We start from the raw sequence: 9667 nt of genomic DNA, 5'->3' as shown, positions 1-9667 counted from the left end.
AACTCTCAAAGCCTTCTCATCCCCTCTGTGGTCACTTGCAGTCTGGGATCATAGAAGTCCAGCTGTCCCTGAGCTCAGTAATATCTTAAAGAACAAACTGGAAGAGAGCAAACTGAAATAAATACATTATTGGTCTCAACTTACTATACTTTTCACAGGCAGTAGTCACAGATAGTAGTTCAGGAAACACACACCTCCTCAAGATCAAGAAATTAAATTATAAACACACCCTGAGAATCCTATGACCCAGAGCCGTAGACAAAGTCAAAGGATTTAATGGGACTTAGTCCCCTGGGACCATCTGTGCAGTGTTCGGGTTCTAGTTTCGCTTGCAGGAACTATAGAAATGAAAGTGTAGTCTTTACTTTCACTCTTAACACTGCCTGGCTGGCTTTGAGAAAATTACTTACTAACTTACCAAATCTTGGGTTCTTTATCTCAACAATGGGAAGTGACAATAAATCTCATTTCAGAAAGCTAGTGTAATAAGCAAATGAGAAAATACTTAGCACCAGATAGCAAGGAAATTATTCATAAAAGTTAGCTAATAAAAAAAAGTGCTACTTGGGCTAGAGAGATGGCTTATCGGTTAAGCGCTTGCCTGTGAAGCCTAAGGACCCCGGTTCGAGGCTCGATTCCCTAGGACCCACGTTTGCCAGATGCACAAGGGGACGCATGCGTCTGGAGTTCGTTTACAGTGGCTGGAGGTCCTGGCACGCCCATTCCCTCTCTCTGTCTCTCTCTGTTGCTCTCAATTAAATAAATAAAAATTACAAAAGTACTACCAAGCTGGGAGTGGTGGCGCACACCTTTAATCCCAGCACTCGGGAGGCAGAGGTAGGAGGATTGCCGTGAGTTCGAGGCCACCCTGAGACTACAGAGTGAATTCCAGGTCACCCTAGGCTGAAGTAAGACACTACCTCAAAAAACCAAAAAAAAAAAAAAAAAAAATACTATTGATCAATCTCTACCTTATTCTCTGCAGTCACAAGATTAATTGTAGGATGCAGAAGTAACAATGGATTTCAAGTGTACTGATCATTGTTCCACGTGATTTATGACTGCTATGCTATTTACTGTTTTTATTAGTAGGACGATGTCTGGGTGCCTGTGGGTGCAAAGAGCAACACAAAAATTAGTGAAGGTTGGAAACTCGGGGCTTGCTCTGATGCTGTTGATCTCTGTATGTGTGCAACTGTCTGCCCCACACTCTTGAGTTTTACCCCTATAATTGCAAGCGAGTTAATACAGGTTGGGACAACGTCCATATTGAAAACAGAAATGTAAATGATATATCAGACCCGTCTTCCTTCTCCTTAGCGTCCAGAAAGTCAAGAACTACTCTCATAGAACCACAGTAGATACTGGCAGCCCTAGTACATGGAACTCTGAGGAAGCTCAGGAAGGAGGAGCCAAAGATTAGCTAGAAAGCAAGAGAAAGGCTATTGAGCAGCGCTTTATTTTAAGATTTGTTTTTTTTTTTTTTAAGTTGCTTATCATAGAGAGAGAGAAAGGGAAAATATAAATAGAGAGAATGGGCATGCCAGGGCCTCTAGCCACTGCAAACAAACTCTGAACACACATGCCACCTTGTGCCTCTGACTTCTGTAGGACCTGGAGAATTGAGCCAGGGTCCGTAGGCTTTGCAGGCAAGCACCTTAACCACTAAGTCATCTCTCTAGCCCAAATTGGGCAGTTCTTAAGGGTATCTACCACACTTCATGAAAACCAAATGGAAACGGCATTGTCATCTCTATTTGCAAAATTCAGAACTCCCGGAAAGTAAAACATTTGCAAGCCAAATATTTGGCCAAGGGGGAGCTAGGATCAGTATTAGCTCTGTCACCTCAGAGTCCCGTACACTTTGCCATAAGACACATTCACAATAGACATGAAAATGATCTAAATTTATATTTACATATGTTCAGAACAGGCCTTCAGCCTACAATTTCCTTATTCCTGAAAACAGTTTATTTTCCATTAAGACAAATCCATGGATTTCCTGCCATGGGCACCAGATGTGGACCAAATTAGCCACTGCCCTTTCTTTCTGCATGTTTTCTTTACCAGTCTCATCCTTAATGAAATGCCACTTCAGTGCACATCACTTCAACCTAAATTTTAGGAGTTGAAAAGAATCACAATGAGGTCTTAACAATTGTGCAGGACAAAGAAACAGTCCAAACTGAAAAAAAAAAAAAATCAAAGCTTAATCCCTCTTACTTAAAGAGAAACTTGGATGTGTCCATTCGGGTGGAACTTCTTAAGAGCTTAGAGTAACAGAATTCCTTTGTGGCCTTTCTAATCCATATTTAATTTTTGGATAAAATTAATAAAATAAATGCACTGATGTTACAGGCTGCCTAACTTCCTAAGGGTTTTAGAGCCTTTTCTATATGCATCTCCCATCTGTCTTTGCCAATATATGGTACCATTTGTAATGATAAGAATAATTGTATCTGTTTTGCAGACAGAAGAACTAAGACATGGAGAGGTAGAGTTGCTTCAGAAAGAGCAGACACTTGCCAAGTTAACATTGCCTTCATACTTACAAATCTGATTAGGCCCTGTCCCAACTGCAACACTAACAATTTATTTATTTATTCTAGGGCCTCCCGTGTTCAGCCAAGCACCTACCGTCATTTCAGCAAGCATAATGGAAAGGAAACTTCATCTTGTTGTCTAGCAGCACTGGATCAAGATCCCTAGATACAACTTTGCCCATGAATTCCACTGACTGCTCCCCTTTGGGTTAGTGCTTGTTTCCCCAAACCATTACTTCATGGGCCTCAGCCCCACATCAAAAATGTCTCCCATGTAAGGAGTTTCACACTGTAAGGAATATTGAGAAGGAGGTAAACACCCTCAGCCTACAATTTCCTGAAAATACAGTGTTGGTAGAAGTGCTTGCCTCATCCAATAGAAGTAGGAACATCTCACAGTAAACAATGTTGGCTCATTGCCTTCATTTGTTTACAACTGAGGTCAGTCCATTTGCCACAGAACAGTGGAAAAAATACGGGTTTTGTGAAAAGACAAAACTGAGTTCTAGTCCTATTCCTGGCATTTGCTACCTATGGAATTCCTCCTCTGTGGTTTGAATGTGAATGTATGTCCCCTGTAGACTGAGGTGTTTTATTAAAATTGTAACTGAGATTTCCAGCCACCTAGCCAGAGCCCTAATGTGCCAATGGGGACAGACCTGAATTCTAGCACAAAGGTGTGTAGAAATGTCTGAGTTTGGGGGTCCTGCTTGCTACAGGTTTGTGTTTGCTAATTTTGTCGTTTGCTGGCTGGTGGTGGTTTCTCTGCTTGGGTTTTTGAATGGGAGCCAACTTCTTCCGCCACTGATGCAATGTCCCCTGGATCTGTAATCTTGAAATAAATACCTTCCTCCCATAAAACTGGTTCGAAGTTCATCCCAGCATCGTAGAACTGTCTAGGGCACCTCCCTAAGTTGTTTAACACCTTTCTTTGTGCCAAATGCCACATCTGTGAAAGAGTGGCTCATAGGAAGAGGCTTCAGTGGTATAATACTTCTTGCCACCATACGTAGAAACTGTAGTGGGTATGTGATACATTCACCATTGTACAATTAAAAGGGGAAATGCACTGGGGTTATCCGCTGAATGACTATGTCCTTGTAGGCTGTGAGAAGTCCAAGCTCTAGTCTCTAGACCTCTCTGTTGTGGGATGAGGATATCTAGGTTGACGGAGGGAATGTCTGTACTCATCAAAATAACTTATCCTAGGAAAGGATGCAGATTTGGAGCTGCATGAAAATGCGTCTGAGGCAGTTGGCGGAAGAGATCGCGCTCGTCTGGCCGCCGGGCTCAGTGTTCTCGTTTTACCCGCGTTTGGGCGTCTGCTCCGCGGGGCGGGCTGGGGGTGTCCCCGTCTTGTACTTGGTGGTGGTGGTTGTTGGGCGTCCCCAGTGGCTCTCGGTCGCCTGGCTGGGGCGCAGCGCGGAGGCCCCCTCCCACCGCCCCGACCGCGTTGCACGGAGTAGGTCCGGGACCGTCGTGCCGAAGAGCGGACCCAGCTTGGCCCCCTCCCTCCGCCCCCTCCCTCCTGGTCTCCGCCGCGACGTGGCTAACAACAGCCCGCGCTGACCGGCCACTCGCGGCGCAGCGCCCGGCGGCCGTGGCCCAGCAGCAGCAGCAGCAGTGCAAGCCGGCGGTGTCGGGCAAGCCGGGCAGCGTGCTGCCGCTGTGCGGCAACGAGAAGACCACGAACCTCAACCCCATGAGCCTCACCAGCATCCTGTCGTCTCCGAACTTCAAAGTCCAGCTCCACGAGCTCAAGACCCACCACGAGGTGGTTGGTGGACGAGATCTACTTTAAGGTCACACATGTTGAGCCTTGGGGAAAAAGGAAGCCGGACAACCGCCGGCCAGACGGGGATGTGCGGAGGGGGTTCGAGGTGTTGGAACAGGAGGAATTGTTTCTACAGCTTTTTGCCTGTTATGCAAATTATTTACCCTGAAGTTAACTCGAAAGCAAGTGATGGGTCTCATAACACACACAGACTCAAGAGCCCTTGGATTTATGTATATAAGGTATACACAGCCCCCTACGGATCTATGGGACTGGTTTGAATCCTTCCTTGATGACGAAGAGGACCTAGATGTGAAGGCTGGTGGAGGCTGTGTAATGACCATTGGAGAAATGCTTCGTTCTTTCCTTACAAAACTGGAGTGGTTTTCTACCTTGATTCCAAGAATTCCAGTTCCAGTGCAGAAGAATATTGATCAGCAAATTAAAACTCGACCTAGGAAAATCAAGAAAGATGGAAAGGAAGGCGCTAAGGAAATAGACGGACATGTTGAGTGTAGACGTTCAAGATCTCCAAGGAGATCATTGAGTCCACGGAGGTCCCCAAGAAGATCAAGAAGTAGAAGTCATCATCGGGAGAGCCATGGATCTTCTAGTTTTTTGTTTTTTTTTTTTAATTTTTTTTTTTGGTTTATTTTTATTTATTTATTTGAGAGCGACAGACACAGAGAGAAAGACAGACAGAGGGAGAGAGAGAGAATGGGCACGCCAGGGCTTCCAGCCACTGCAAACGAACTCCAGACGCGTGCGCCCCCTTGTGCATCTGGCTAACGTGGGACCTGGGGAACCGAGCCTTGAACCGGGGTCCTTAGGCTTCACAGGCAAGCGCTTAACCGCTAAGCCATCTCTCCAGCCCCTGGATCTTCTAGTTTTGACAGAGAATTAGAACGAGAGAAAGAACGCCAGCGACTAGAGCGTGAAGCCAAAGAACGAGAAAAAGAAAGGCGACGATCCCGAAGTGTTGATCGAGGGCTAGATCGCAGGCACAGCAGGAGTAGGGAAAGACACAGAAGCCGCAGTCGGAGTCGTGATAGGAAAGGGGATAGAAGAGACAGAGATCGGGAAAGAGAGAAAGAAAATGACAGAGGTAGAAGACGTGATCGAGACTATGATAAGGAAAGAGGGGATGACCGAGAAAAGGAGAGGGACCGGTCAAGAGACAGGTCCAAGGAACAGAGAAGCAGGACTGAGGTAGAAGAGAAGAAACACAAAGAAGACAAAGAGGATAGACGTTATCGAGATGACAAGAAAGAGTCCAAGAAGGAGAAAAGGCGCAGTAGAAGTAGAAGTAGGAGCCGAGAAAGGAGACTCAGGAGCAGGAGCAGAAGTAGAAATGCAGGGAAGCAAAGTAGAAGCAGGAGCAAAGACAAGTCCAGTAAACACAAAAATGAAAGTAAAGAAAAACCAAATAAAAGAAGTAGACGTGGCAGTCAAGGAAGAACTGGCAGTGTTGAAAAATCAAAAAAAAACAGAGCCCCAGCAAAGAGAAATCTAGAAAGCGTAGCAGGAGCAATGACCGTTCTCACAAACGAGATCGTGGTGATAGTAAGGACCAGTCAGACAGACAAGATCATCGGAGGAGCCAAAGCATAGAAAGAGAGAGCCAAGAAAAACATAAAAACAAAGATGAGACTGTGTGAAACATTTGTAAAATTGGATCACATTGAATCCTATTAAATGTTGATTAAATCTGCTTTTTTCTCCCCCCCAAGTTGAGATCGTGCAGTAGTTCCACACTCTTCAAGCTCTATGTAGGCTGCGTTTTCATTTTGTGTAGGGAAGTGCCTTTGTAATCCCATTTATTGCATTGATGTTTTCACCCAATGAGTTGGTCCATGATGCCCAGATTGTTCTTGCATTTTTATTGTTTGTTTTTAAAATGTACAGTCTGTACATATGTCCTGAAAATGTTCTACTTCCTTTGGCATGGTAGCCATGTTGGTTAAATTTGTATAAGGCAATAAGCTGCCAGTAATTCTATTTTTGTTTTGTAGGTGTGGGATTATGCTTGTGTACTGAAGTAAGCATGGCTGTACTTTTCATAATAGAATGCTAAAGACTTTCGGAATGGATCTTGGATGTCCTATAGGAGAATTACGTGCTTTCAATGTACATGAAGGCAAGAGTTGTAGGATTAACATTCTTGTCCACTGTATATTGCCTTGGAAGGCTGTTGTTAATATGGTACACTTAACATTCTCCACAGTTAACTTTTAGAGAGAATTTATAAGAGATTTAAATTAGGCTGTTTTGATCAAAAGTCCTTTTAGCATTCTACCTCAAAGGGACACTTGTTTAGTATGCCTAAAATTTATCCATTTAGTTTTGTTTTTTATTTGAAAAAAATACATGACATGTAATCTTTTTTTTCCCTTGAATTCTTTCTCAGATTTTTAAAGAACTATATTAAAGAAGAAATGTCTAAAGCCTAGCATTCTTGCAGCAGCCCTATACTAATGTGGAATTGGGGAGAGGGTGGGGCAGATGAGTAGAAAAGCATATTCAAGCCTCAGGCTTCCAAAGCATTTTTATAAGTGGAATATACTTAAATTATGAAACAGCTTGATATAGTATCCTTTTTTTAAGATTCAAAACTTTTTTATTGACAATGAAGATTGCTGTTTGAGTTTTTAATCTATGACAAGTATTAAAAGTAATGTTGTGCTGCATTATTTAAGACTATCAGCAAATTATTTGATAGATTGTTCTTATGACTTGTATTCTGATTACAGAGAACCATCATGAGTGTGGAATAAATACTGGATTAAATCCTTTTAAAAAAAAATGCGTCTGAGAAGGGAGTGAACTTGGACCTGAGAGGTGGCCAGACTCCTAATGAGGGTACGGGAGGAAACCCAACTCAAAATGACCTGCCCTTTCCTTGATGTTCCTCCCTAAATCCCACGTCTTCCTGAAGAGTACATACCTTACCCATCTCTTGTTTAAAACACTTTCACCACTATCTGGTCAGATGGGGACAACCTGGCTCCTGGGGAAATGTAAATAACTGGAAAGCTTTAAAAACAGTTCCTATCTCCAGAAGCTAGGACATGAGAAATCAAACAATGAAGTATATCACAAGAGAAAGTGAAATGGGGAGGGAAGCCACCAGAGTGTTTCCTTAATGAATATTCCTTTGTTTTCTTAAAATTTTAGTACTGAACACTTTCTTTAGCTATGTGTGTCTCAAGTCATAAATAATTCAAATTTTTAGTGTTCTTTAAGTATTGACAGAATATAGCATACCAATGAATATGCCTCTATTTTTCTATACTATAACATGCCAAAAATAGAAGCAAAAATCATAACCTCCGTATGGAAAATAAAAAGGCAAAGAAGGTGTGAGGCCTTTCCCGGTTGTGCTGGTTTGATTCAGGTGTACCCCAAAAACTTAGGTGTTCTGAATGCTAGGTTCCCAGCTGATGGAGATCTTGGGATTAAGGCCTCCTGGAAGCAGTGTATTGTTGGGGTGAGTTTATGGGTGTTATAGCCAGCTTCCCCATGCCAGTGTTTGGCACACTCTCCTGTTGCTATGGTCCACCTTATGTTGGCCAGGGGGTGATGTCCACCCTCTGCTCATGCCATCATTTCCCCCTGGCATCGAGGAGCTTCTTCTAAAGCCTGAAAGCCAAAATAATCCTCTTTTTTCCCAGAAGCTGCTCTTGTTTGGGTGATTTCTACCAGCAATGCGAACCTGACTGCAATAGTAAAGTGGTACTGCCGAGTGAGATTGCTGCTAGACCTGACTGTGTGGCCTTGGCCTTTTTGAGCTGATTTTCAAGAGGAATGTGGAAGCATTTGAAAGCTTGGCCTAAGAGATGCCTTGCAGTGCTGAAAGTACAGCTTGAAGGACTATTTTGGTCAGAGTTGAAAGGCCTGAATGCATTAAGAACTATGACTCCCCTTTGCCCGGCTTCACCCAGCTGCTGTGCTCCGCAGGGTCCCAGGGCAGGCTTAATGGTTGCGGGACTTTTCTCCTTGGTATGGCCCTGAAACGCCAATCTCTGCTCCTGCCTCAACCCAAGAAGCCCATACATGCCTCTGTGCTGAAGCCCGCTGACTGGTCGGCTTCGCCGGGCTTGCAGAAGGGAGAAAAAGAACAGCAAGAAGCCATTGAACATACTGATGAAGTACAAAATGAAATAGACAGACTTAATGAACAAGCCAGTGAGGAAATTTTGAAAGTAGAACAGAAATATAACAAACTTCGTCAACCATTTTTTCAGAAGAGGTCAGAATTGATTGCCAAAATCCCCAATTTGGGGGTAACAACATTTGTCAACCATCCACAAGTGTCTGCACTGCTTGGGGAGGAAGACAAAGAGGCGCTGCATTAGCTGGCCAGAGTTGAGGTGACAGAATTTGAAGATATAAAATCAGGTGACAGAATAGATTTTTATTTTAATGAAAATCCTTACTTTGAAAATAAAGCCCTCTCCAAAGAATTTCATCTGAATGAGAGTGGTGATCCATCTTCAAAGTCCACTGAAATCAAATGGAAATATGGAAAGGATTTGATGAAATGCTCAGGTCAGACACAGAATAAAGCCAGTAGGAAGAGGCAGCATGAGGTGCCAGAAAGCTTCTTTCCCTGGCTTACAGACCATTCTGATGCAGGTGTGGATGACTTAGGAGAGGTCATCAAAGGTGACATCTGGCCAAATCCCTTGCAGTACTACTTGGTTCCTGATATGGATGATGAAGAAGGAGAGAGGGAAGATGATGATGATGATGATAATGATGATGAAGGATTGGAAGATATTGATGAAGAAGGGGATGAGAATGAAGGTGAAGAAGATGAAGGTGGTGATAAAGGGGAAGAAGGAGAGGAGAATGAAAGAGAAACTGACTAATAGAAAAGAATACTGATGGATTCCAACCTTTTATTTTTATTTTATTTTTATTTTTTAAATTTTCTTCAGTCCCTGGGAGCAGGTTGCTGTCTTTTCTCCCCCCAACCTCTCATGCTCAGTAGCCCTAATTTTGAGGTCAATTTTTCTCAACATCAGGGTTCTCATCTTATTTTGGGAAATTACCCTGATCAGAATACAACAGGAAAATAATCTATTTTTTAAAATTTGTTCTAAATTCATTTTTATCCCTTCCTGTCTAAACAAGAACTGTATGGAATCAACACCACCACTGTGCTCTGTGGGAAAAAAGAAAAACCTTCTGCTCCTTTTGCTCTGACAGAAGCTGAAGGGTGTCGGCCCTGGGTAGCAGTGCATAGATTTTGGCTTCTTTCCTCCTTTCTCTGTATATTGGGCTCAGAGATTACACTGTTTCTCTATGTGACTATGGACAGTTAGAATTTACCAACATGTACCTGTCT

General features: G+C 43.2%; 2 pseudogenes; both read left to right on the top strand.

Moving 5' to 3' along the window:
* The first annotated feature begins 4476 nt into the window (after nucleotides 1-4476).
* Nucleotides 4477-6190, top strand: LOC123458751 (annotated as a pseudogene).
* Nucleotides 6191-8318: 2128 nt separating this feature from the next.
* On the top strand, nucleotides 8319-9188 carry LOC101593602 (annotated as a pseudogene).
* Nucleotides 9189-9667: the final 479 nt, after the last annotated feature.

Source organism: Jaculus jaculus, chromosome 2, assembly GCF_020740685.1.
Source record: "Jaculus jaculus isolate mJacJac1 chromosome 2, mJacJac1.mat.Y.cur, whole genome shotgun sequence".
NCBI classification, from domain to species: Eukaryota; Metazoa; Chordata; class Mammalia; order Rodentia; family Dipodidae; genus Jaculus; species Jaculus jaculus.
Note: the sequence above shows the minus strand (reverse complement) of the source record. Positions and strands in the feature narration are given on the sequence as shown.